Below are 27,935 nucleotides of genomic sequence, written 5' to 3' on the forward strand. Positions count from 1 at the left end.
CATGTCTCTTCCTAGAAATAGTGCCATTTTATTTCTCATCTCTTCCATATGCACCCCACCCCAAACAAAATCAACCAACCCACCCCAAGCTTATTTCTCCTTTAATGCCTGCATCCTGACTGGGCCGCACTTCTCTCGGCATGACTACAGGGCGACTTGAATTTTCGTTTTGCTTTCCCTTGTCGGGGACGTTAAACATCTGACTGTTAGTGGGCAGTTCTGGTGACCTCCTCCCAGAGGACATGGCTTGCCCGTGAGATTGCCTACAAACTCCAGAAGTATCTATTTCTTTCAATAAATAAGTTCTTTTTGTATTGTTTATAGGCAGTGAAACAGCCACAGAATCTTCTTTCTATAGGGGTTTTGTAGTGCTAGTGGAGTTGGCAAGTTGGCAGTGGTGGCAGTGGCAACAGTGTACGTGTGTATGTGTGTGTGTGTGTGTGTGTGTGCTTCATTTTCCTTTCTTCCTAATGCAACAGTCTTTATAGCCCAGGAACAGTGTGGCCATTCATTCCTGGGAACCGTTTAAAGCAGACCTGGGAAATGAATTACTGACGGCCTCATTTCAGCACAGTACTCCATGATCAGACCTCCCTATGTATTTTGCAGAGCTCAGAATTCGAAGTCACATGTTAAGTTTCGTGAACATTGCTAAAAAAAAAAAAAAATCACACCAAGATCACTTGTTGAACCCACTGAGTGTATTTTTCTTCAATCATCTCTTTTAAGATCAACATTTAGAAATCCACATTTGTCTTAACGGACTCCTCCTGCTTGAAACTATTCCCATTTAATTATGACACATTTGCTAAGATGGTTTAGGATTCCTAGCCTTGCCAAAGTTATGGATTCTGTTTCCTAGGGAAAGAGTATTTATTTAACACTTTGTGTATTTACAGTATAGTGCCCTGAGGACCAGATCAGTTTGGAAGCCTCTGGGTAACCCATTTGTATACACACCATGACCGCTGGCCCAGGCTCCCACACACTCAACGCTTTCCCTAAACTGGTGTCCCCAGTGCCTGTATTAGAGAGAACGAGTTCACCTCATGGCCAGGAGCAGATCGTGATATTCCATGGTCCCAACTGAGATGAATCAAAGCCCTGGAGTTTGGGAATATGTCTTAATGGTATATTTGGTCTTGAACAAAACTACTGCTTCCATTTGATTTCTTCCCTCCTTTTCTTATCCGGATGATTTTCATTCTTACCTCACCCATCAACTTGTCAATAGGAGAATAGGAGCTATTTCCCTTCTTTGTTTGGGATTCTGGCTGCAACCCAGGCACCATTTTCCAAGTAATTAATGAGCCCTGCAATGTCCTGGCTTGTGACCACCGGCCTCTTCCTTTGTTATATTACATGTCGCCAGGGAAAGGACTGAATGCAGGAGCAGGCAGTAGACTGCCACTTAATGAAGAGCAAGCTGCTATTTTTAGGCGAAAATACCCAAAGTTCTTTTACTTTTGCCACATGGAAAAAGTGTCTATTTAAAGCTGAATCTTAGGCTTATGAAGAAAGCCGCAGAGGCACAAGTATTTAAGAGTTACAGAGACCGAATACATTGTCAAGGGCTGGAACGGAGCACACAGTCTGGTAGGGTAGGAACTCAGTTTCTCCTCCCACCTGCCCCCCAAAGCCACTTTCCCTGCATCAGCAATGAGATATCACCAGGTGACCCAGTTTTGGGTGAAGGGCAAAAAGAAGTCAAAAGGTTAAAGTGAACTTTTTTCCCTATTCCTTAGAGGCAAGGGGTCAAAATTTTGAGGTGTTGTTTACCGTGCTGCATTAAAAAAAACATGTTCTGACCATCTGCTGGGTATCTAAGATTGATGTGGGTATCAGCGGCAGAGTATTCATCAAACAGAATCTTTATACTCAAGGAACAGCCTAGTTGAAGAGGACTGGAATGAATGAATGAATGGGTTAATGAATGAAAGGAGCGGCGAACAAATGAGCTTAAAATGGATTTTTTTCACTTTAGGATCACTCGTTTATGGTCACAGCAGGTTGGGTAACATCTGTAGCTTATTTGTTTTAGATGTAGATCCATGTAAACCCAATCTCTTAACATGATCATAGGCTTTTTTCCTTTTTTTTATTAAGGTATTATTGATATACACTCATATTGTTCCTTCAGTTTTGCTTGTTATACTCCACAAATGAGGGGAATCATTTGGTATTTGTCTTTCTCTGCCTGACTTATTTCCTGAGCATAATACTCTCTAGCTCCATTTACATTGTTGCAAAAATGTTGGGATTGGTTTCTTTCTTATGGCTGAATAGTATTCCATTGTGTATATGCACACTAAACAGTGTGACGAAGGCTCTTAATCAATGTCTCCTCACACTTGATGAGAGGAAGTGTTGACTCCCGGAACCACCTAATCTTTTATTTTTTTCATATATGGATCTAATTGAATTTAACTAAACATGAGAGAAGAGGTCAACATTTCTTCTCAGTTTATAGTGAGGGGAAGAAAACTATGAAATGGCTTAATACTATTTTTTTAGGGTAGTGGTCTAACTTCTTGCTAAAGGTAGCCACATATTTCTGAGCTGGTAGAATTTTGTAATTTTTAGAAGTAATTTCATTCATACATCTAGTATTGAAGTTTTCTTAAAATGCCTGAGGGGAAAAAACCCACAAAATATTTTTGCTGTTGTTTTTCCCCTGAAAGACTATATCACTTTTATTGGCTTAATGATTTGGGGAATATTTGATAACAAAGCAAGACTTGAAGGGGTGAACTTTATTGCTCTCATTTATTTTGCTAAGGGGTCAAAGAGAGTTGAAATATTTATCTCTGTAGTGTATCTTCTACACAAGCTCCAATCATGAGGACTGACTCATAGACACATGTGAAAAGATTCACACCTCTGAAAGAAAAGTTTGCTTAATACCATGTTTGTTAAGTTATTGGGCCAGCATTTTTTATAATTAGTGTAAATAATAGTGACAGAGTGTAGAAGGAACTTAAAGCCCTCTAAAATTAATTTTAGAAGTCAGCTTTAAGACTTGCTTATAGAAAACATCAGAATTTCACAACTAGAAGGGTTACATTTTTTTTTATTTATACACTAAGAAACCAAGACCAGAGAAAATAATAAACTGATTGCTGAAAAAATTGTAACTAGGATCAAAATCTTCAGTTTTCTAGAGTAAAGCTATTTCTATAATCCCCCCAAAAGTGGTAATAGTTCAGATAATTAATATAGAATTCTCTTAATGAATAAAGTCACAAAAGGCATTGATAATAATGATTATTCAAACTAGAACCAGTATCCAATATTACTTAGAAGTTCATCAATTGATATATGAATAGCTAAAAAAGACTAGATACATATATACAATGGAATACTATTCAGCCATAAGAATGAAATCTTGCCTTTTGGGACAACCAATTAGTCCTAGAGGGTATCATTCCTGGAGGCTATCATGCTAAGTGAAGTAAGTCAAGCAAAGAAAGACAAATACCGTAGGATCCCCGTTATATGTTGAATATAAAAATTAAAACAGAAATAGACTTATAGACACAGAGAAGAGACTGTTGGCTGCCATAAGGGTGGCAGGTAGAGAGACAGGAGAAATAGGTCAAGCAGGAATAAAAATTAGGATGTCTGATATCTTGATGAGGATGATTATTACATGAGTGTATATGTATGTGTCAAAATTCATCGAGCTGTACACTAAGATGTGTGCCTCAGAAAAATAATAATAATAATTTAAAAAACTGAAACTTGAAAGCTTTTCCATTTGCTATACTCTTCATGTTATTTGCTTGTTTCTTTTTTTTTTTTTTCTGTAGGGGAAGAGAATAAACTCTTATTAAGCTAATACAATGCCCAGACACTGCGCTTAGCATTTTGTTTATTTTATTATTATATTTAACTCTTAAAGGAGCCTCTTGTATCCTTTCATTCCATTTTCAGTCACGGAGTCAGAGATTCAGATTAGTAAATGTCCCCCAATAATGCAGATAGTAAAGTGGCATAAAGGTTCTAAACATGTTTTTTACGTCCAAGCCCATTCTCATTTTTCTATAGAATAACTCTTACCACATCCTCCATAATCATATTTTTTGTTAATTATGTGATATTTCCTAGCTCCGATTTCTTTCAGTCATTAAGTATTCTCTTGCATTCACCAAATATATTTCCTTTATCAATTTATGATCAAAGAGATATGTTTGTAGGCATTTATATTATTTATTTCCTGAGCAGTATTCTGTTCTTTCTACTTCCAATTGCATGAATATCCCTTCATTAAACAAGGTGGTCAAAAAGACATTTTATTTTTGAAATGACATCTTGCAGAGCAATACTGTGTGGATACTGAGCTCTTAAAATCTCAGCTTTGATAATGTTACAGGAATTAAACCAGAAACCCAGAGAACTTGTCATCATTGAATGACAAACCAATGATTAGGTAAAGATTTTTTTCCGATGAAGCAGTGATCCTTAATAAAAAATAAACTGACTTTTCCTTTACAGCAAATTTGCATTTAGCCTGATACTTGATGGCATTTTTTTTAAACATATATATATATAGGACATCCTCAAAGTTTACTTTGTAAGTATGGGGAGAAAAATTTAACAGATGGATTAACCAACACAAGAAAAGTACATGCATGTTTGGGGTCAAAATAAATTGAGAATCTTTTGATACTTTTAACTGTTGTTTACTCAGCAATCTAATGAGAGATTAATAAAGACACACATGTAAGGCTGCAGTGATAGTTTCGGATTAATGAAATTAGTAGCTAATCCCTCACAGTCAGCTCCATGTCCCAAAGACACTGGGGACAAAGACAAGTACTTCAAAGATGTGATACGTTCTGTTACCCAGTACGTGCTCCCATAATGGTTTGATATCATCTAATGAAGCAATAAAAGGAAATTATCACTTAATTGACTGTTTTAAGACATTAACTAAGACAAATACTATCGATTGACAGGGAGTCCATATCATAAATTTCCTGGCATCAAGCTCCTTTTCCTTCTTTCCTTTTCCTTTTCCTTCCTTTCCTATCTATCCATCTGTCCATATCTTTCTCAGATACCATTCCTTTCTTATCCATCAGGGATTTGACACTCTGGCTTGAGATAAATAGAATTCTCACTGAAGGTACTATCTTATAAGGGACTAAATACAGAGTAACAGATCTGGGATAGATTGACAGTCATTTCCTGATAATACAGACAAGTATTATCCTCTAAAGCTGTTTTCTGCTACTTAAAGAAGCAGTATCCATTACAAAAGGAATATATGAGTCTACCTTTAAAGTATGGCTCCACTGGAAGATGTTTACTTATTATGATTGTTGCAAATAGAAGCATTTGCCTTTGGCTGTTTGAAATTCAAGCAGTTTCATTTCACTTGAGAAGGTTATGTGAACACATTTAAATTGGTAACGTGTAGTTAAATCTTTCTTCCAGGGAGAACAGAAAAGTTATTTATGTCCATTTCTATGTATAATAATCTTGAACCAGGATTTCCTACTATACATTCTTTGTACAAAGCCCTGTTTGTGTTCTCTGCACCTCGTCCCTGCATAGTATTCAGATTTCGCAGAATAATCACTTTTAAATTTCATGGTGGTCACAGTTCCCTTGCTCATGAACTTCTATTCCTATCTATTAGGTTGGCAGAGAAAAAATAAATCATGAGCTAGGCATGTGATGGCCTTGACAAAAGAAAATTCATCATTTCTTTCATTTTAGATATGGATGTCTGAAAAAAAATGGGAGCAATTGAAAACTGAACATTCTACTCTGCCACCAAGGAATTATCTCTATCGCTTTACTAGGATGTGTGCTTGTAGGCTTTGCATCATAAAAAGGTAGTAATAGCGATCATCAACTTTTTTTGTCTTGCATTTTATTTTCTTGGGGAACAGTGGCTCGCCTACTCTCAATCCTTTGCACAGAATTCTCGGTTTTGAATCAGCATACACTATATTTCTGAACACAAACACTGACTCAGGGTTAGGTAGTCGACTCCTCTCTAGCAAATTTGCCAGAATTATATAGAAAAGATTCCTTTTGGGTTCACAGCCAATAAGAACCATGGAAACCTGATGATGATAGAAGCCATTTCACCAATATGTACATACAAAAAGGAAAGAGCTTACCTGAGACAAGAAAAACAAACAAACAAACAAAAAACAAAAGCAGAGCCAGGGGAAAGAAAAACATTTCTGATGACATTTTGAGCAGAAGGACTCAGTTGCATCCAAAATCATTTACCTGAGTTGAAAATTTCTTTTTTTTAAAGAAAGTTTGGTTTTTTTATGATCAAGAGCTGAATAAACACCATTACGAAATATCTCTTACCGTGATCTCATTAAATGTATTATAAATCAAGAAGCTTTTGAAGTGACTTTAAACTATGAATTTATAGTAAATGATGCTTGATTTACTACATATAAAGCAATTTTAGGGAAATAAAATCAAGATAGATTTATAACAAAAGTAGTAGTTCACCGCATGCTTTATTTTATCATTTTTGGTTGTAATACTTTGTATTTTAATTCATATTCAATTTTATTATATGTTTATATTTATATAAATATTCATATAAATACATTTCTTTAATTTGTATTTAATTATTTAAACAATATTACCTTCAATCACATGTCTAAATTTCTGTTAAATTATTAAAAGATATATAATCATTATCTACCTGCAAACCCTGCCCTCACACATTCCCAGTTCCATCTCATCAAATGAATGGCAGTTATATGGATTTCCATATGTAGATTTATTAGGTATATTTATAAAAAATTGTGTTCATAAAGAAGTAAACATGGTTATATATCCCTTCCCCACCTGATTTTTTTTTTTTTTAACTCAACAGGTATGTACTTTACACTATTTCCCTCTTACTTATTGCATTTTCCATGTGGGCTAGTAATTCCCTAGTTTCTGTGTATAGATTAGGCCTCTCTGCTTAATTCTAGACCCGCATATTTCATCACCTAATTGACATCTGCACTAGGATAAAAAACTGGCATCTCAAAATGAAGCTGTTTAACAATGAGGTCGGGAGGCCTCTCTTTCCACAGTTCTCTCTCTGACTTTCTTCATCTCAGTCACTGACAGCTCCATTCTACACGTTCAGGCAAATGACGTCACCTTTGCCCTTTCCCCTTTCTCATACGGGTTCCAACAACGAACCCTATTGGCTCCATTTCCAAATGTATCCGGAAGTCAACTGCGGCTCACCATCTCCATTTGCCAACCGACATTGGTAAAAGCCACCATTTCTCACCCGGACTGCTGCAGTAACTTTTGATCTGGGTTCCCTTTCTATTTGCCTGAAACCTACTCTAAATACAACAGCCAAATTGACTCTTATTACCTGCAAGACCCTGCATGGTCTGCACCTCCTATTAGTTCTCAGACCTCCTGTTTTCTGATCTCCTTTCTGTTCACTGCCACAGTCTCATGCGCTTCCTTTCTGTTCCTCTAATACACACAGCACTCTACTGATTCTCTCCTTAACTGACTTGCTTTACTTCTTTCCTCATACCCACTGAACTCTGTTTCAGTATTTTAAATAATTTTAAAATTGTTCTTTACATTTCTATGTTTTCACGTCAATGTTAAATATTTATGATTATTTTCTGTATAGTGCTCTAGGTATTGAGGAGTATTTATTTTCTCCCAAGTGTTCCTTTAGCGATATCCCATAAATTCTTAAATACAGTGTTCTTAAATTAATTATATCTATTTTTTAGATTTCCTATTACATTATTTTACATTTGCTCCATGAACCATGACTTATTAAAAAATATAGTATTAAAATTTACAGTTAGCATGAAATTTTATTTTCTGGTTATACTACTGTCATTTTTATTTATCTATGGTCACAGTATAGTTTCTATATTCTCTTGATATTAAAATTTTATCTTTGATCTAATATATGATCAATTTTTATTGTGCTCTAAAAGAAATTATAACATCAATTTTAGAGAAGTTTTATATAATATGCATATTGTATATTTATATATACTATGTATATAAAATTTTATATTTACACAAGATATATACAGATACACAAATACATTAATCTATACATAGTAAATTATATGCATATAAGAACCAGTTAGCACTGCATTAAGTCATTTTGTTCCGTACTATTATTTTTTCAGTTGATCTCTGAGTGAAAAAACTGAAATTAACTATTGTTTGATTCTGTTTCTTCTTTCATATTCTAAATATTTATTTATTATTATATAATCCTGTTTTTCTTAACTTTATTTTTACTTTTTTTGGTACAGCTGCAGAATTTCTTTTATTCATTAAAGTATGTTTTCTTGTACAGATTTTAATTATGTTTTAGGAGAATTTTTCATGTCAGATTTTTCTTTGTAAAGTAATGTGAAATTAGTTTCCCATTGATTTTAGCCCATTCAAACTTACTTGCTATTCCAATTATGGTTTCATATTGCATCATGTTACATTTACTTTTAAAAAATTATATTGATTTTTAAGCTGTGTGTTTGCTTAAATTCTTTTTTTATGGAGATTTTTCATATTTAGGAAAGTTTGCATTTTGTTGTAGTAGCATCTTTATGACAATATCTTAATTTAAAAGTATTAGTCTTTTATTAATTCTATATCATGAAAATTATTACTGTATTTTCTCTACTGCTTTGTCTCTTACCTCTTAGCTACATCTGGTTTTAGAAAATAGCTTTATTTTTATTACTTAGCTTTGCATTGCCAATGTTAGCTATTTATTTCCAGATACTTTGGATGAGGTAATTAGTGAACTTATTCTACTTTCTGTCTTTTTTTCTCTCACATTTTCCTTTAACTTAATCACTTAGGCATAGTGAGGTGTATCACTTTTACATTTTTTTCTATCACCTTATAACTGAAATATATCTTAAAACCTTATTCCACAGTTTCATATATTTAGTGCTTACAATCTCATCTTGTACATAGTCTCTTGAGATTTCCCATAGTTAAGTTCTTGTAGTTTACTTAAGAAGTACTCTTGAGGAAAAACATTTTTTCAAGTCTTTATGTATGTTCAGGTTTTACAGTTGAGGAGTATTTTTACTGTATATGAAATCCATAGTATCACTTTCTTCTGAGTATATTATAACTTTGCTGCTCTATTTTCTGGTATACAAATTTAAAGAATTCCGAGGCTAGCTTAATTCCATTTTCCTTCAAAATAGACTTTATACTTTGGCCTTGCTTCCCAAAGATTTCTTTCTATGTCCTTCCTGGATTCTTATTGTTCTGCCTTGTGGCTGGAGTAATCCAAATCCCAGAAAGAAACAGGTGACCACTCAGCTGGGGCCACGCAAATGAGGAGACTCTAATAAACAGATTATTACAGCAAGTAGATAGATGGCGAAGCACCTAAGGCTGACAAGAGTGGAAAACGCATTATGCCATCTAGACCTGAAAAGAGGGGATTGCTGGAGCCCAGAGGAAGCAGCAACACATCTACTGCTGTACCTTTAGTGGAGGAACACAGCATACCAGCATCCTGGCTGGGAGAAAGCTGGGGAACAAATGTCCTGAACTTAATCTTCTCCTGCCTTTCGACCTCCTGCCAGCACTCCCACCAGCCCACTGGCCAATCAACGAGAAGGAGCAAGAGAGAGCTGCTGAGAAGTTCTCAAAGACCACCCTCCATGTGTACCTAGCAAATTAGAGAAGAGAGAAGCATGTATCAGGAAGAACAAATAACAGATATCCAACACAAGGTCATTATTCTTAATCAGCTGGTAAATCTTTTCTGCTCTATTTCTTGTTTTTCTTCTGGTGTCTTTCCATTCTGTGTTAATTCCTTTTTAGTATTTATCATACTGAATGAGTCTTCCTGATTGAAGAATGGAAATATGGCCATGTATTGTGTCAAACCACTGGAAACTGCCATCTTGATTAGCTTTAACTGGTAGAATATAAAGATAACAGGATTCAACAGATAGAGGCTCATTCATTTCATGACCCTTTCTCTCAGGTATACATGATACACGTACACTTCCGGGTTCGCCTAGGCCTTGTCATTCTTGTTGAACTCTTTCTTTTTTAAACTAGATTGGGTCTCTTGGCCTCCGCTGCCACGCTCTCTCCTGTGGCGCTTCAACATGCTATTGCAAGTGAGGGTATATTTGTGCATCTTGAGGTATTCCCTTCCCATTTGTAAATTCTTTTAGTACTTTTGGCCATTGCAAGATATCTCAGAAAGCACTAACAAAAATACATCCCCACTACTGAAATCTCTGTCCAAATTTCTTTACTTCTTTCCATTCCAATTCTGCTTAATTCCAGCTGCTTTTGAAATATTTAGACTTATTTGTTAGTCTGGGGATTATAGTTGCTTTTGCTTCTCCAAAACTGGAAAATTATTTTTATGGTGCCACATTCCGACCAACATGTAAATATTGCATACAAAGTTATGTGTAATGTCCAAGCTTTAGGGATACAACAACGTGTGCTAGTGAATCTTACTTATAGTCCGTATAGATAGAAGGATTGGTAGATATTTATTTATTAATATTTATTTATTAATAAATGGATTTATAGAGAGATGGGCAGAATAGACAGTTTATATTTTTAGGTCATCATGATTATTGTCACAGAGCTGTATTTTGGCTGAAGATTTGTTCACTAGGGCTGGATCCCCCTGGCTGCACCATTAACCCTGGGTGGGGCTTGCTCTAGTAACCATTGATTGGCATGAGGGTGGACAGGGGTATGTGAGCTAATCTAAGCCAGCCTGGGCTGGGGCACCATCTCTGCTTAACAAGCTCGTCTTCCTAAGACGCAAATTGACCCAAACTTGTTTCTTTTTCTTTTTTTTTTCCTCCTTTTCCATTTTTTTTTTCTTTTTGACAACGGCCGAGGCACAAACGCACAACAGAAAACACAAAGAAAAGGTCTTTGAGGTCTTGACTCAGAACTAGCTTTTGCTCATTTATGACCACTGTGTATGTACAAACCAAAAATTAAGGTGTAGGAAGTCTGATCCAGCTATGATGCACAGACATGGAAATACACGGTAAAGGCCATGGACACAAGGAATAATGAACAACTGGAACCAATAATGCAATTACCCAGCAAACTCCCCCTCCTTGCAATGTGCCAATAATAGCTTACCAGAGATTTGAGGCCAACCACGTCTTAGCGACAGAGCTGCAAGCGAACACAATTCTACATAGCCGAAACTGACACGCTCTAATATTGTCAATGCATAGTTTTGAAACAACCAGTGGCCTAACCATTAATATATCCAGTAACTTCTCTAACCAGAGATCCATCAAGCACCCTAAAATTCTAGTAATATTAATAAACTATAATAATTGTATACTGCAATATTAAAAAATGCAGTAATTGAAAGAACTTTTTATTCATTCTCTGCTTTGCATTAATTGAATAAATCTAAATTTATCAGGGAAGTCCTATAATCAATTTACTTGCTGCTTAACGCAGAGAATAAACTCAGCAATTTAGAGAAATTTTGAGAGAACAAGTGTGTAAAAATTCTTTTAATGCATTTTCCATGAAGGATAAAGGTTTACGCAGTTCTTACAGAGTCAGGTTTAACTACTAAACTCTGTGGTGTGGTCAGGGTAGGATACTGTACTTGTCAGTACCTGAGGCCATTTATTAAGGTCTTGTTCAGTCTGCCTATGTTCTATAATTTTGTCAACCAGGACATTGTAAGAAAGTACAACAGCCCCTAAATAGCAGTGAGAGAGACAAAAAATTTCACTAACGATTCTTTTCCATTAATCCCATAGGAGAGATTTAGTCCTGATTAGTAAAGATAAAGGAAGCTGTTGTTATTCACTGAAAAGATTAAGGAAGCCTGTGCATGTATGTATGTATGTGTATATATATGAAATAAGCAACAAATTGCAATTATGCAAACACTGGCTGTTATAGTAAGCAATAAAATATGTTAAAGTACAAGTCTATTAACACAAGATTTCTCTTAGAAGGTCAAAGATTACACATAGAAGAAACTAAATAAGATCGCATACTATACTTAATCTGGAGAGTTACAGAAGCTCCACTGGTGATGTATAAATAAAATAAAAAATCATGTTACTGTGGAAATTAGTCATTGTACTACTTTCAAATTTAAACATTTTTCTTTATATCAACTACCAATGATTGTTTTTTTTCCTGTTGCAAGTTAACTTATTGTGAAATAACTCCAAGCTGTGTCACACTGACCACCTCATCAGAATTTTCCTTCTCTCAGACACCTTTCCGCTCATATGTGCTTTGATTCACATGCACCTACTACAGGAAGTGAGCTGTGACACCCTGTGGTCTACACAACATTGTAAAGCTATTGAATTATTGGAATGGAAATCAAAACAGTCTCAAGGGCTATACTCAAATAGCTGCCTATTTGTATTTCAAACAATGAAGTTTGGGGCGGTAGCATTCTCTTTTGCATTTTGCTTTTAATTTACATATGCATAACATATATTCTTTGGCATGAACAGTTCATTCATGATTGAATGGAAGGAGTTCTGTCTCTAGGAGAGCTGAGTAAGGTCCTTCCAACTCTGCTGCACAAACACACACATTTCTCCAATAAACAGTAATAACTTACTAAGTATTTAGATAAGTCTTCTTAAAATAATGACAAAGTCCACAGGGCTGGGGTGAAGTCAAAAAAGTATTAACTGATATCCCTCCATTGGATGATGGCTCTTAACTCTTACATGCCACTTAACCTGAGATGCATCTTCTGTCAACTAAATGGGTCTAATATTCTTTCCAGTTTTAAAATTCCCAAAATGTTGAAACACAAGCAAAACAAATGTAGTCAAGCGCTTCGTTTCTACTATAAAGGCATACTCACTTTTAGTAAAGGCATCTTTCACTCCACACCTAGGAAAATCCTCGGCATCCTTTCTGTTATCAGCGTGTAATCGTCCAGGTACAGCCTTTAGGTCCAACAACTGCAGTAAGTCTTTCTATACTTTCTTCACAGTCCGATCTTTATTTCCAACATTTCACTGATTTTCTTTCTTTTTAAAAAGCACACATATCTCCTAAGTAATATTTCTATAATTTTAGGCTTAACTAACTGATGTTTTTGGATTAAAACAACATTACTAATTACATTAAAATTTATCTCATATAAAAGGAAAATTCTTTTTGATGACAATGAAGCTTACTATACTCCAGAAACATTTAATTAACCTGTATTGAGTAGTTTTAAATCTATGGTGAATATTAAGTAACACTTAATCTTGAGCCATGAAATGCTTTCTGTGGGTGTCAGCTTCACAGCAGAGCAGCTAAGGCAACGTCTGGGCCACAATTAACCCGAATGTAAGCTGTGCGGTTAGAAGGTGCTCTGCAGTATTACATGAGCCTGGTTACAAGCATTCTGAGGGTTTTCCTTAACCAAATTTTAATTACTGATTCATGTGGCATCTATAATAACTAAATTTCTGCCCCTGTAAGAAATGACACTTAGAATGTGGCTACATATGTTATTTCCAATGAATTTAGCATTTCCTTTACTTTTCAAAGCAATAAACTGTAATTGTGTAATTTATTTTCAAGTACAATAAAGGGAACTTTGCTTTTCCTTTTTTGGTTATAGGGGATTTTTGCTTTGAGTTTACTTGTGAAAAGAAAGGTTACAAAACCACTAAAATTTTAATTTTTTTTTTTTTTTTAATAATTATTTTTTATTGAAGGGTAGTTGACACACAGTATTACATTACATGAGTTTCAAGTGTACAACACAGTGGTAGAACATTTATATACATAATTCTAGGTTCCAGCTATCACCCTATCAGGCTGTTACAATATCTTGACTATATTCCTTATGCTCTACATTACATCCCGGTTACTAATTTATTTTACCATTGGAAGTCTGTCCTTTTTTTTTTTTTTTTTGTGAGGGCATCTCTCATATTTATTGATCAAATGGTTGTTAACGACAATAAAATTCTGTATAGGGGAGTCAATTCTCAATGCACAATCATTATTCCACCCCAAGCCTAATTTTTGTCAGTCTCCAATCTTCTGAGGCATAACAAACAAGTTTTTACATGTAGAACAAATTCTTACATAATGAATAAGTTACATAGTGAACAGTACAAGGGCAGTCATCATAGAAACTTTCGGTTTTGCTCATGCATTATGAACTATAAACAGTCAGTTCAAATATGAATACTCATTTGGTTTTTATACTTGATTTATATGTGGATACCACATTTCTCTCTTTATTATTATTATTTTTAATAAAATGCTGAAGTGGTAGGTAGATACAAGATAAAGGTAGAAAACATAGTTTAGTGTTGTAAGAGAGCACATGTAGATGATCAGGTGTGTGCCTGTAGACTGTGTGTTAATCCAAGCTAGACCAGGGCAATAAAACATCCACGTATGCAGAAGATTTCTCTCAGAACGGGGGGGTGAGGTTCTAAGCCTCACCTCTGTTGATCCCCAATTTCTCACCTGATGGCCCCCCTGCGACTGTGCCTGTCTTAGGTTGTTCCTCCCTTGAGGAATCTTACCCGTCTCTGGCTAACCAGTCATCTTCCGGGGCCATACAGGGAAATGTGAAGTTGGTAAGTGAGAGAGAAGCCTTATTGTTTGAAAAAGTTAGCTTTTTACTTCTTTGCATATTTATGCCCTGTGGCTTCTATGCCCAGCATTTGTCTTGAGGTATCTTTACCACTTGGAAGAATTATGATACTCGGTAAATTTGATATGAGGCACGAATTCTATTTAAGGGTTGTAATTAGGAAGGAAGAAGAAAAGCTATAGAAGTAGCAGGCGGAAGAAAACATGGGAAGATTGATTATTTCTTTGATATATCTTCTTGTAGAGTAACTTCAGCATGTATAGGTTTTAAGCTACTACTTAAATTGCACACACACCTTAACATAATAGGAGTATAGTTACATAACCAAAGCATATCTGTAATTACCAGCCATCTGCAGTGAAACCAAGAAAACCAGTTAGGCACCTTAGGCATTTGTGAAAACTTATCTATGATATAGTGGATATTGTCCAACTGAACTAGAACAGTCTGAGAGAAATCAGACAAATTAAAACAACCCATTCCTGGGGACTGTTCACATGCCATATGTTCTTTTAACAGTAAATAGTTTTTAGTTGTAAGACTTTGGAGCGCTACAATTTGCACTTCTCCAAATTCTTGGTTGAGTTCCAACAGTATAGATCCAGTCCAATTTTGTTGTTTTACTGTATGCACAGGCCAGCTTAGATATCTCCTTCCTCATTCCCATGGCAAGTCCAGGAACTGGTGGGATGAGTGCATCTACAGCTGTAGCAGTGCGTGGATCTTTGTTGGGGTTTTTTGATGATCATCTTCTGGCATGAGTCTTCCAGAGAGTGCAGATGTTGGAAGTTCTTTTTCATATCGTATCTTAGTTCATTTTCGGGGTAGCCCAATTAGGCTTTGATCCTCTGTATAAACACAAACAGACCCTTTGCCTACACTTTTATATGCCCTTTATACCCTTGTGTAGAACTCGTTGGAGGTTACCACACAGGAACTGCCCTTTTTTTTTTTTTTTGCTATCACTAATCTACACTTACATGACGAATATTATGTTTACTAGGCTCTCCCCTATACCAGGTCTCCCCTATAAACCCCTTTACAGTCACTGTCCATCAGCATAGCAAAATGTTGTAGAATCACTACTTGCCTTCTCTGTGTTGTACAGCCCTCCCTTTTCTCCTACCCCCCATGCATGTTAATCTTAATACCCCCTACTTCTCCCCCCCTTATCCCTCCCTACCCACCCATCCTCCCCAGTCCCTTTCCCTTTGGTACCTGTTAGTCCATTCTTGAGTTCTGTGATTCTGCTGCTGTTTTGTTCCTTCAGTTTTTCCTTTGTTCTTATATTCCACAGATAAGTGAAATCATTTGGTATTTCTCTTTCTCCGCTTGGCTTGTTTCACTGAGCATAATACCCTCCAGCTCCATCCATGTTGCTGCAAATGATTGGATTTGCCCTTTTCTTATAGCTGAGTAGTATTCCATTGTGTATATGTACCACATCTTCTTTATCCATTCATCTATTGATGGACATTTAGGTTGCTTCCAATTCTTGGCTATTGTAAATAGTGCTGCGATAAACATAGGGGTGCATCTGTCTTTCTCAAACTTGATTGCTGCGTTCTTAGGGTAAATTCCTAGGAGTGCAATTCCTGGGTCAAATGGTAAGTCTGTTTTGAGCATTTTGATGTACCTCCATACTGCTTTCCACAATGGTTGAACTAACTTACATTCCCACCAGCAGTGTAGGAGGGTTCCCCTTTCTCCACAGCCTCGCCAACATTTGTTGTTGTTTGTCTTTTGGATGGCAGCCATCCTTACTGGTGTGAGGTGATACCTCATTGTAGTTTTAATTTGCATTTCTCTGATAATTAGCGATGTGGAGCATCTTTTCATGTGTCTGTTGGCCATCTGTATTTCTTTTTTGGAGAACTGTCTGTTCAGTTCCTCTGCCCATTTTTTAATTGGGTTATTTGTTTTTTGTTTGTTGAGGCGTGAGAGCTCCTTATATATTCTGGACGTCAAGCCTTTATTGGATGTGTCATTTTCAAATATATTCTCCCATACTGTAGGTATCCTTCTTGTTCTATTGATGGTGTCTTTTGCTGTACAGAAGCTTTTCAGCTTAATATAGTCCCACTTACTCATTTTTGCTGTTGTTTTCCTTGCCCGGGGAGATATGTTCAAGAAGAGGTCACTCATGTTTATGTCTAAGAGGTTTTCGCCTATGTTTTCTTCCAAGAGTTTAATGGTTTCATGGCTTACATTCAGGTCTTTGATCCATTTTGAGTTTACTTTTGTATATGGGGTTAGACAATGGTCCAGTTTCATTCTCCTACATGTAGCTGTCCAGTTTTGCCAGCACCACCTGTTGAAGAGACTGTCATTTCCCCATTGTATGTCCATGGCTCCTTTATCAAATATTAATTGACCATATATGTCTGGGTTAATATCTGGATTCTCCAGTCTGTTCCATTGGTCTGTGGCTCTGCTCTTGTGCCAGTACCAAATTGTCTTGATTACTATGGCTTTATAGTAGAGCTTGAAGTTGGGGAGTGAGATCCCCCCTACTTTATTCTTCTTTCTCAGGATTGCTTTGGCTATTCGGGGTCTTTGGTGGTTCCATATGAATTTTTGAATTATTTGTTCCAGTTCATTGAAGAATGTTGCTGGTAGTTTCATAGGGATTGCATCAAATCTGTATATTGCTTTGGGCAGGATGGCCATTTTAACGATATTAATTCTTCCTAGCCACGAGCATGGGATGAGTTTCCATCTGTTAGTGTCCCCTTTAATTTCTCTTAAGAGTGACTTGTAGTTTTCAGAGTATAAGTCTTTCACTTCTTTGGTTAGGTTTATTCCTAGGTATTTTATTTTTTTTGATGCAATTGTGAATGGAGTTGTTTTCCTGATTTCTCTCTCTGTTGGTTCATTGTTAGTATATAGGAAAGCCACAGATTTCTGTGTGTTGATTTTGTATCCTGCAACTTTGCTGTATTCCGATATCAGTTCTAGTAATTTTGGGGTGGAGTCTTTAGGGTTTTTTATGTACAGTATCATGTCATCTGCAAATAGTGACAGTTTAACTTCTTCTTTACCAATCTGGATTCCTTGTATTTCTTTATTTTGTCTGATTGCCGTGGCTAGGACCTCCAGTACTATGTTAAATAACAGTGGAGAGAGTGGGCATCCCTGTCTAGTTCCCGATCTCAGAGGAAATGCTTTCAGCTTCTCGCTGTTCAATATAATGTTGGCTGTGGGTTTATCATAGATGGCCTTTATTATGTTGAGGTACTTGCCCTCTATTCCCATTTTGCTGAGAGTTTTTAACATGAATGGATGTTGAACTTTGTCAAATGCTTTTTCAGCATCTATGGAGATGATCATGTGGTTTTTGTCTTTCTTTTTGTTGATGTGGTGGATGATGTTGATGGACTTTCGAATGTTGTACCATCCTTGCATCCCTGGAATGAATCCCACTTGGTCATGGTGTATGATCCTTTTGATGTATTTTTGAATTCGGTTTGCTAATATTTTGTTGAGTATTTTTGCATCTACGTTCATCAGGGATATTGGTCTGTAGTTTTCTTTTTTGGTGGGGTCTTTGCCTGGTTTTGGTATTAGGGTGATGTTAGCTTCATAGAATGAGTTTGGGAGTATCCCCTCCTCCTCTATTTTTTGGAAAACTTTAAGGAGAATGGGTATTATGTCTTCCCTGTATGTCTGATAAAATTCCGAGGTAAATCCATCTGGCCCGGGGGTTTTGTTCTTGGGTAGTTTTTTGATTACCTCTTCAATTTCGTTGCTGGTAATTGGTCTGTTTAGATTTTCTGTTTCTTCCTGGGTCAATCTTGGAAGGTTATATTTTTCTAGGAAGTTGTCCATTTCTCCTAGGTTTCCCAGCTTGTTAGCATATAGGTTTTCATAGTATTCTCCAATAATTCTTTGCATTTCCGTGGGGTCCGTCGTGATTTTTCCTTTCTCGTTTCTGATACTGTTGATTTGTGTTGATTCTGTTGATTTGTGTTGATTCTCTTTTCTTCTTAATAAGTCTGGCTAGAGGCTTATCTATTTTGTTTATTTTCTCGAAGAACCAGCTCTTGGTTTCATTGATTTTTGCTATTGTTTTATTCTTCTCAATTTTATTTATTTCTTCTCTGATCTTTATTATGTCCCTCCTTCTGCTGACCTTAGGCCTCATCTGTTCTTCTTTTTCCAATTTCGATAATTGTGACATTAGACCATTCATTTGGGATTGCTCTTCCTTTTTTAAATATGCTTGGATTGCTATATACTTTCCTCTTAAGACTGCTTTTGCTGTGTCCCACAGAAGTTGGGGCTTAGTGTTGTTGTTGTCATTTGTTTCCATATATTGCTGGATCTCCATTTTGATTTGGTCATTGATCCATTGATTATTTAGGAGCGTGTTGTTAAGCCTCCATGTGTTCGTGAGCCTCTTTGCTTTCTTTGTACAGTTTATTTCTAGTTTTATGCCTTTGTGGTCTGAAAAGTTGGTTGGTAGGATTTCAATCTTTTGGAATTTTCTGAGGCTCTTTTTGTGGCCTAGTATGTGGTCTATTCTGGAGAATGTTCCATGTGCACTTGAGAAGAATGTCTATCCCGCTGCTTTTGGATGTAGAGTTCTATAGATGTCTATTAGGTCCATCTGCTCTACTGTGTTGTTCAGTGCTTCCGTGTCCTTACTTATTTTCTGCCCAGTGGATCTATCCTTTGGGGTGAGTGGTGTGTTGAAGTCTCCTAGAATGAATGCATTGCAGTCTATATCCCCCTTTAGTTCTGTTAGTATTTGTTTCACATATGCTGGTGCTCCTGTGTTGGGTGCATATATATTTAGAATGGTTATATCCTCTTGTTTGACTGAGCCCTTTATCATTATGTAGTGTCCTTCTTTATCTCTTGTTACTTTCTTTGTTTTGAAGTCTATTTTGTCTGATATTAGTACTGCAACCCCTGCTTTCTTCTCACTGTTGTTTGCTTGAAATATGTTTTTCCATCCCTTGACTTTTAGTCTGTACATGTCTTTGGGTTTGAGGTGAGTTTCTTGTAAGCAGCATATAGATGGGTTTTGCTTTTTTATCCATTCTGTTACTCTGTGTCTTTTGATTGGTGCATTCAACCCATTAACATTTAGGGTGACTATTGAAAGATATGTACTTATTGCCATTGCAGGCTTTAAATTCGTGGTTACCAAAGGTTCAAGGTTAGCCTCTTTAGTATCTTACTGCCTAACTTAGCTCGCTTATTGAGCTGTTATATACACTGTCTGGAGATTCTTTTCTTCTCTCCCTTCTTGTTCCTCCTCCTCGATTCTTCATATGTTGGGTGTTTTGTGCTGTGCTCTTTCTAGGAGTGCTCCCATCTAGAGCAGTCCCTGTAAGATGTTCTGTAGAGGTGGTTTGTGGAAAGCAAATTCCCTCAGCTTTTGTTTGTCTGGGAATTGTTTAATCCCACCGTCATATTTGAATGATAGTCGTGCTGGATACAGTATCCTTGGTTCAAGGCCCTTCTGTTTCATTGTATTAAATATATCATGCCATTCTCTTCTGGCCTGTAGGGTTTCTGTTGAGAAATCTGAAGTTAGCCTGATGGGTTTCCCTTTATAGGTGACCTTTTTCTCTCTAGCTGCCTTTAACACTCTTTCCTTGTCCTTGATCTTTGCCATTTTAATTATTATGTGTCTTGGTGTTGCCCTTCTTGGATCCTTTCTGTTGGGGGTTCTGTGTATTTCCGTGGTCTGTTTGATTACTTCCTCCCCCAGTGTGGGGAAGTTTTCAGCAATTATTTCTTCTAAGATACTTTCCATCTCTTTGCCTCTCTCTTCTTCTTCTGGGACCCCTATAATACGGATATTGCTCCTTTTAGATTGGTCACACAGTTCTCTTAATATTGTTTCATTCCTGGAGATCCTTTTGTCTCTCTCTATGTCAGCTTCTATGCGTTCCTGTTCTCTGATTTCAATTCCATCAATGGCCTCTTGCATTCTATCCATTCTGCTTATAAACCCTTCCAGAGTTTGTTTCATTTCTGCGATCTCCTTTCTGGCATCTGTGATCTCTTTCCGGACTTCATCCCATTTTTCTTGCGTATTTCTCTGCATCTCTGTCAGCATGTTTATGATTCTTATTTTGAATTCTTTGTCAGGAAGACTGGTTAGGTCTGTCTCCTTCTCTGGTGTTGTCTCTGTGATCTTTGTCTGCCTGTAGCTTTGCCTTTTCATGGTGATAGGAATAGTCTGCAGAACTGGGACGAGTGACGGCTGGAAGGACTTCCTTTCTTGGTGGTTTGTGGCCCTCCTCTCCTGGGAGAACAGCGGCCTCTAGTGGCTTGTGCTGCGCAGCTGCGCGCAGACAGGGTTTCTGCTTCCTGCCCGGCTGTTATGGAGTTAATCTCCGCTGTTGCTCTGGGCGTGGCCTGGCTCGGGCAACTACTCCAAAATGGTGGAGTCGCGTTGGAGCAGGAGTTGCTGGGAGGCTATTTATCTCCGTAAGGGGCCTCCCTGCTCCCTGCAGCCCAGGGGTTAGGGTGCCCTGAGATCCCGGGTTCCCTACCTCTGGATTAAGTGACCCGCCCTGCCCCTTTAAGACTTCCAAAAAGCACCCGCCAAAACAAAACAACGACCACAAAAAAAAACAAGAAAAAAAATTTTTAATTAAAAAAAAGGTGGTCGTTCGTTTTTCTTTATTCTCCGGTGCCAGCCTCAGGCCTCTGCTCACCGGTCTTTCTGCCCTGTTTCCCTAATATTGGGGTCCCTGTCCCTTTAAGACTTCCAAAAAGCGCTCGCCAAAACAAAGCAGAAAAAAAGCAAAAAAAAAAAAAATGGTCGATCGCTTTTCTTATGTCCTCTGTCGCCCAGCCTCCAGTGCCTGCTCACTGTTCTTGCTGCCCTGTTTTCCCAGTATCGAGGGCCCTGCACTCTGGCCCGGATGGCTGGGGCTGGGTGTTCGGCAGCCCTGGGCTCCGTCTCCCTCCCGCTCTGCCTGCTCTTCTCCCGCCGGGAGCTGGGGGGAGGGGCGCTCGGCTCCCGCGGGGCCGGGGCTTGTATCTCACCCACTTCGTGAGGCGCTGGGTTCTCTCAGGTGCGGATGTGGTCTGGATATTGTCCTGTGTCCTCTGGTCTTTATTCTAGGAAGGGTTGTCTTTGTTATATTTTCATAGATATATGTTGTTTTGGGAGGAGATTTCCGCTGCTCTACTCACGCCGCCATCTTCCGCCCCCTCCAAAGTTTGTATTTTATGCGCCTACTGGGTGCGCCTGAGAAGGGAAAACCGAATATCTGCCTTCACATACCTCGTTTCCCAAGTGGAGACTAAAGCCCACCTCCCTCTGTGGGCCGGGCAATATTTTATTTTAATGGTGGCTGTTTTTATATCAAGGATTCAGAAATAAGATGAAATACAAAGAATATAAACAAGAGAACACCAAAGCATAAACAGGTCATTTGTAAAAGGACAGACATTACTGTGATTTTTTTTCCCCACGTTTCTTGAGTTGATTCTGTTTTTATGTATACCTGACAGGAAATTCTGGAAGGCACTAAGCTCCTTTTTCACCAGAGAAGACATCATTTTTTTTTCTTTTAACATTGACCCTGACCTCTGTGCACAATGAGCAAGACAGATAAACATTTAGATGGCTGGCTTCAACCCAGTAGCTCATCTTTATAACTCCTCGTCTCACCCACTGCTGCAAACAAGGATTATCTTTAAAATATTAAAGCTATAAGCCCAAGACACTATGATGAATTGAGAGTTTGTAATCTATACATACAAATACTGTCTAAGGACAGCAAATCAATAAGGTGCAACACAGGAATAAACAGGGATGGGGCTCTTTTTGTCAGGAAGATAATGATGACCATGGAAAGCACAAAGAATACATACTCAAATAAACACAACCACAGAGTTATCTTCAAAAAAGAGAAAATTTTATCCACATTCCCAAGTAGAAAATTTTGTTTTTGACTACCTAAATATGGGAACCTCTTTGTTTACTATTGTTATTGATAAGGGGTATTGAATGAACATGAAAGCGATTCATCCTCTCATTTTGACCCCTAATAGAGCTTTCTCTCAGACTGCTTACATTCACAATTAGAACAGAGAGATTAAAGCGCAAAAACAACTACAATGGGAGAAGTTTCTCAAAGCATATCAGCTAAATCCAAAGGTTTAGTGAATTCTCAAAGCTCAATTGCTAGCTTTTTTCTTGACTCAGTAAGGACTATCAACTATGTGAACTTGACAGAGTTATTAGCAATGGTGCATTTCAAGATAACACACAGAAATTTTGTTACATCTGAATATGAGTACGTGTTCATATTTCTGTTAAGACATAAAAGCTAACAAGCTAACCACAACCCAAGCTAAGTAAACATCAGATAAGAGTAAAGGAGAAGGAGGCAGTGAGCTTATTTATTAGAATGGATCTGAGCACAGATTCTGGGACACGTACATTCAAACTTCCAGAAGAAAAATCAGAACACAGGTTTTATAGTCATCACGTCATCTGTTATACATTTGGGATCTAAAAGCCGTATCTCCAATGCCTCCTCTGAGGATGTACTTTAATTTGGATAATGCTTCAGGACGCAAGCTTTTGCCTCTAGAACTACTTATAGGAAGGTTTGAGTTTGGACACATTTCCTGACGCAGAACCTCAAAAACAGATGTTTGATCGATCAATCAATCAAAGAGCTGTAATCATATTTAAATCATACATACCGTTGATACCTTGGGTACAGAAGCCTGTAGATGTTCATACTTCAGTTCATACAAGGGGGTCAGTAAACTATGGAAAAGTGCCTGTTTTTGTAAATAAAGTTTATTGGAACACAGCCATGCTTGTTCATTTCCATATTATCTATGGCTGCTTTTGTGCTGCAACAGCTGAGTTGAGTAACATACAGACTATATGGGCTGCAAAGGTGAAAATATTTATTATCTGTCCCTTTACAGAAAAAAAGTTTGCTGAACTCTGGTCTATCTGAGTTGTTTAAGCATAATTTGTTTAAGCAAAATACAGATAATTTGTTTTGCCAGATTTTCCTCAATAGTCTATACTTGAAGTTTTTCTGAGCTACTCAGCAACAAATGAGTCTTTCAATCCAATATTAAGTAAATGGGTTTCACAACTACACTATTATTGACCATTCCAAATTCTTTTCCAAAGTGTAGTGAAATAAGTCACAGAGAAAAGCCTTTAGTGTCTTCTGAACTTATATTTGGTCCTATCTTTATAGACTTATGTGACAAAATGTGCTAGATATTCTTTTTGGTTATCAATAACTTTTAATAACTTTTCTTTCAAGAATTTGGGTAATTTCTAATGTCAAATAGGATCTAGATAGACATGGTCACATTTAGAAATAATGTTAGATCAGGCCTAGCTTAAGCGAAACATCAAACGAGCATGGCTGTATTTAAATAAAACTTTATTTACAAAAGTAAGTGGTACATTTGATTTTACCTGCAGACCATAGTATGCTGACCCCTATTTTAGGTCTATGGTTGCCAAGGAAACTGGCTATTGGCCAGGGGTTATGCAAGATTAACTCCTAATATGTGGGGAAACACAACCTTTTTGAGTGCCTCAATAAACAATAATCTAGATTACAGGAAAATTAGAAATACAATAAAAGCTTAAAAAATATGGTCATTGAAAAAGAACACAGAATAAATTGAAGTATACAAAGCTTTTCTGACATGAAAAAGAAATCAAGATTTTCATCAGAAATAGGTCATGATTCTTCTAACATAATTAAGGTAATAAAACTTATGATTCTAATGAACTTGAAAAATTATAGTAAAATCATACTTGCCCCCAAATTTCAAAATAAAAATGCATACAAATGAAAACACTTGGGGACTGATCCTACCCAGTGGTGTAGAAAAAGTCTGAACCCACCTCATCCCACATACACACCATTTCACACTTATACACAGAGTAATTTATCCTAAGGAAGGAAAGAGGCCTGAATGAACACCTAGTGCACAATAAGAGAATAAAAAAAGACCACATAAAAAATCCAGGTGAGATGGAGACATCGTAGCAGAGGAAGCCCCACCTCCAGCCCAGCTCTGTGTTAGGAAAGGATATCGCTGAGGGACTGGAGCACAGAATAACCTTCTCTGGGGAATGGAATAAAAGCCACAGTTTGTGGGTCAAAGAACAACCATACCATCAATGTAAGAAACCGTTTTTAGAACTAAAGCACCCACCAAACACCGGGGGACCTGCTAGAACTTGCTCTGGGACTACAGGTGCTAGTGCACACCCTCATTTATGTTCCTCCACACATTGTTACTGCAGAAGGGGCAGGGTGAGTACCAGTGTTTACATTTCCTCCCCATATTGCTGGTGCAGACTGAAGCAGCACGAGTGATACTGTTTCTGTCCTAAACCCATATTGACAGTGCAGGTGGGAGCAGGGTGAGTACCACTGTTTACATTGCCCCTCATGTAGCTGGTGTAGACTGCAGCAGACTGAGTGATCTTGTGTATGTTCCACACCCATACTGACAGTGCAGAAGGAGCAGGGTGAGAACATCATTTATGTTTCCCATGCATATTAATAAAAATATGTCACTGGCAAAAGCAAACACATAGCAAAGGCTGTAGATCAATCACTTAAAAGCTAGTGTGCAGATAAAAGACAATAGTAGTAAATCAGTCACTTCTAAAAATTAGTCAACGGAATCACTAAATAAAAAGGAACAAAAGAAGATGTCATATACGTAAAATGTGGAGGAGGCAAAGTAAAAGGGGACTGATGTTAGAATGTGTTCCAATCTAAGTTACCATCAACTTAACAGACTATTATATACATAAGATGTCATAGATAAGCCCTGTGTCAAACCAGAAGCCTACAATAGATAAATAAAAAAAGAAAGAAAAGGAATCTACCGATAACACTAAAGAAAGTTATCACACACAAAGGAAAAGAGAAGAAGAAGAATGGATTAGAGAAGATTGGCAAAACAACCATAAAACATTTAACAAAATAGTAAAAGTCTATCAAAAATCACTTTCAATGTAAATGGACTAAATGCTCCAATCAAAAGACACAGGGTGATTGAATGGATAGAAGAACAGGACCCTCAACTTGCTGTCTACAAAATACACACTTCATACCTAAAAACACACAGACTGACATTAAAGGGATGCAAAAAGATATTCTATGCAAATAGAAATTAAAATAAAGCTGGAGTAACAGTACTTACATAGAACAAAACAGACTTTAAAACAGGACTATAATGAGACAAAAAGGACATTATATAATGACTAAGGGCTCAATCTAGAAAGAAGACATAACAATTGTAAATATCTACACACCCAGCAGAGGAGCACCTAAATATATGAGGCAAATATTCACATGTGTAAAAAGAGAAATTGATAGTAACAATAACAGTAGGAGAGCTTTACACCCATTTACAGTAATGGCAAGATCATTTAGAAGAAAATCAATAAGTAAAGGGTGGCTTAAAATGACACATTAGAACAAATGAGCTTAATAGATGTATACAAAACATTATATCCCATAAACTGCAGAGTACATATCCTTTTGAAGTGCACATGGAACATTTTCCAGGATAGATCACGCTAAGCCACAAAAAAGTTTCAAAATTTAAGACTGAAACCATACCAAACAACTTTTCTGACCACAATGGTATAAAACTGGAAATCAATTACAAAGAAAAGAACTGGGAAAATCACACACACATGGGAACTAAAAAGATGCTACTAAACAACCAATGGATCAATGAAGAAATCAAAAGAGGGAATAAAAAGAAATACTTGGAAAATAATGAACATAGAAAGACAACAATTCAAAATCTTTGGGATAAAGCAAAACCAGTTCTAAGAAAGAAGTTTATACCATTACAGGCCTATCTCAAGTGAACAATGTAACCCTACACCTAAAAGAGGTAGAAAAAAAGAACAAAATGCCCCAAGTTAAGAGGAAGAAGAAAATAAGAAATATCAGACTGGAAATAAATGAAATAGAGACTATAAATATATATATACAGCAGGTCAATGAAACTAAGGGTTATTTCTTTGAAAAGATAAACAAAATGATTAAACCTTTAGCTAGACTTATCAAGAAAAAAAGAAAGGGGACTCATAAATGATATCAGAAATGAAATAGAAGTTACAATTGACACCACAACATCTGTAACAGATTATTCTGAAAAATTATATGCCAACAAACTAGAAAACCTAGTAGAAATGGATAAATACCCAGAAACATACAATATTTCAGGACTGAACCAGGAAAAAATAGAATATCTGAATGGACTCATTACTAGTAATAAAAATGAATCAGTAGTAAAAAAAATTTCCTGGTGGAGCCAAGATGGCGGTGTGAGTAGAGCAGCGGAAATCTCCCAAAACCACATAAAGCTATGAACATATAACAAAAACAACTCTTCCTAGAATAAAGACCAGAGGACACAGGACAACATCCAGACCACATCCACACCTGCGAGAACCCAGAGCCTTGTGAAGAGGGTAAGATACAAGCTCTGGTCCCGTGGGACCTGAGTGCCCCTCCCCCAAGCTCCCAGCAGGAGAAGAATAGGCAGAGCGGGAGGGAGCCCAGGACTGCTGAACACACAGCCCCAGCCACCCGGACCAGAGCGCAAACACAGTGCGTGCGCGGGGCCCTGGATACTAGGAAAACAGGGCAGCAAGAACAGTGAGCGGGTACTGGAGGCCTGGCGCTAGAGGACAAAAGAAAAGCGAGTGGCCATTCTTTTTTTTTTTCTGTTTTGTTTCGGTGAGCGCTTTTTGGAAGTCTTAAAGGGATAGGGACCCCAATACTAGGGAAACAGGGCAGCAAGACCGGTGAGCAGATGCCTGAGGCTGGCGCCAGAGAATAAAGAAAAATGAGCAGCCATTACTTATTTATTTATTTTTATTCTTTTTTAATATTTTTTAAATTTTAAATTTTTTATTTTTTTGTACTCGTTTTGTTTTGGCGGGTGCTTTTTGGAAGTTTTAAAGGGGCAGGGTGGGACACTTAATCCAGAGGTAGGGAATCCGGCGATCTCTGGGCACCCTAATCCCCTGGTCTGCAGGGAGCAGGGAGGCCCCTTATGGAGATAAATACCCTCCCAGCCACTCCCCCTCCAACGCAACTCCACCACTTTGGAGCAGCGGCCCGAGCCAGGCCACGCCCACAGCAACAGCGGAGATTAACTCCATAGCAGCCGGGCAGGAAGCAGAAGCCCTGGCTGTGCGCAGCTGCCCAGCACAAGCCACTAGAGGCCGCTGTTCTCCCAGGAGAGGAGGGCCACAAACCAACAAGAAAGGAAGTCCTTCCAGCCGTCACTCGTCCCAGTTCTGCAGACTATTCCTATCACCATGAAAAGGCAA

At 37.5% G+C, this 27,935-nt stretch overlaps 1 long non-coding RNA gene across 2 annotated transcripts in view; it reads right to left on the bottom strand.

Annotated features, from left to right (window-relative positions):
* LOC130681009 (uncharacterized) overlaps positions 1-27,935 on the bottom strand; it is a 56,440-nt gene that overhangs the window by 2,937 nt on the left and 25,568 nt on the right. Inside the window, exon 4 of one of the 2 annotated variants that reach the window (XR_008994046.1) lies at positions 12,862-13,019. The exons of the other annotated variant lie outside the window; for it this stretch is intronic. This is a non-coding gene — a long non-coding RNA (uncharacterized LOC130681009). Of the gene's footprint in view, positions 1-12,861; positions 13,020-27,935 lie in introns of those variants that run through there. 2 annotated transcript variants of the gene reach the window in all.

Source organism: Manis pentadactyla, chromosome 15 (genome assembly GCF_030020395.1).
Source record: "Manis pentadactyla isolate mManPen7 chromosome 15, mManPen7.hap1, whole genome shotgun sequence".
In the NCBI taxonomy this organism is placed as follows: domain Eukaryota; kingdom Metazoa; phylum Chordata; class Mammalia; order Pholidota; family Manidae; genus Manis; species Manis pentadactyla.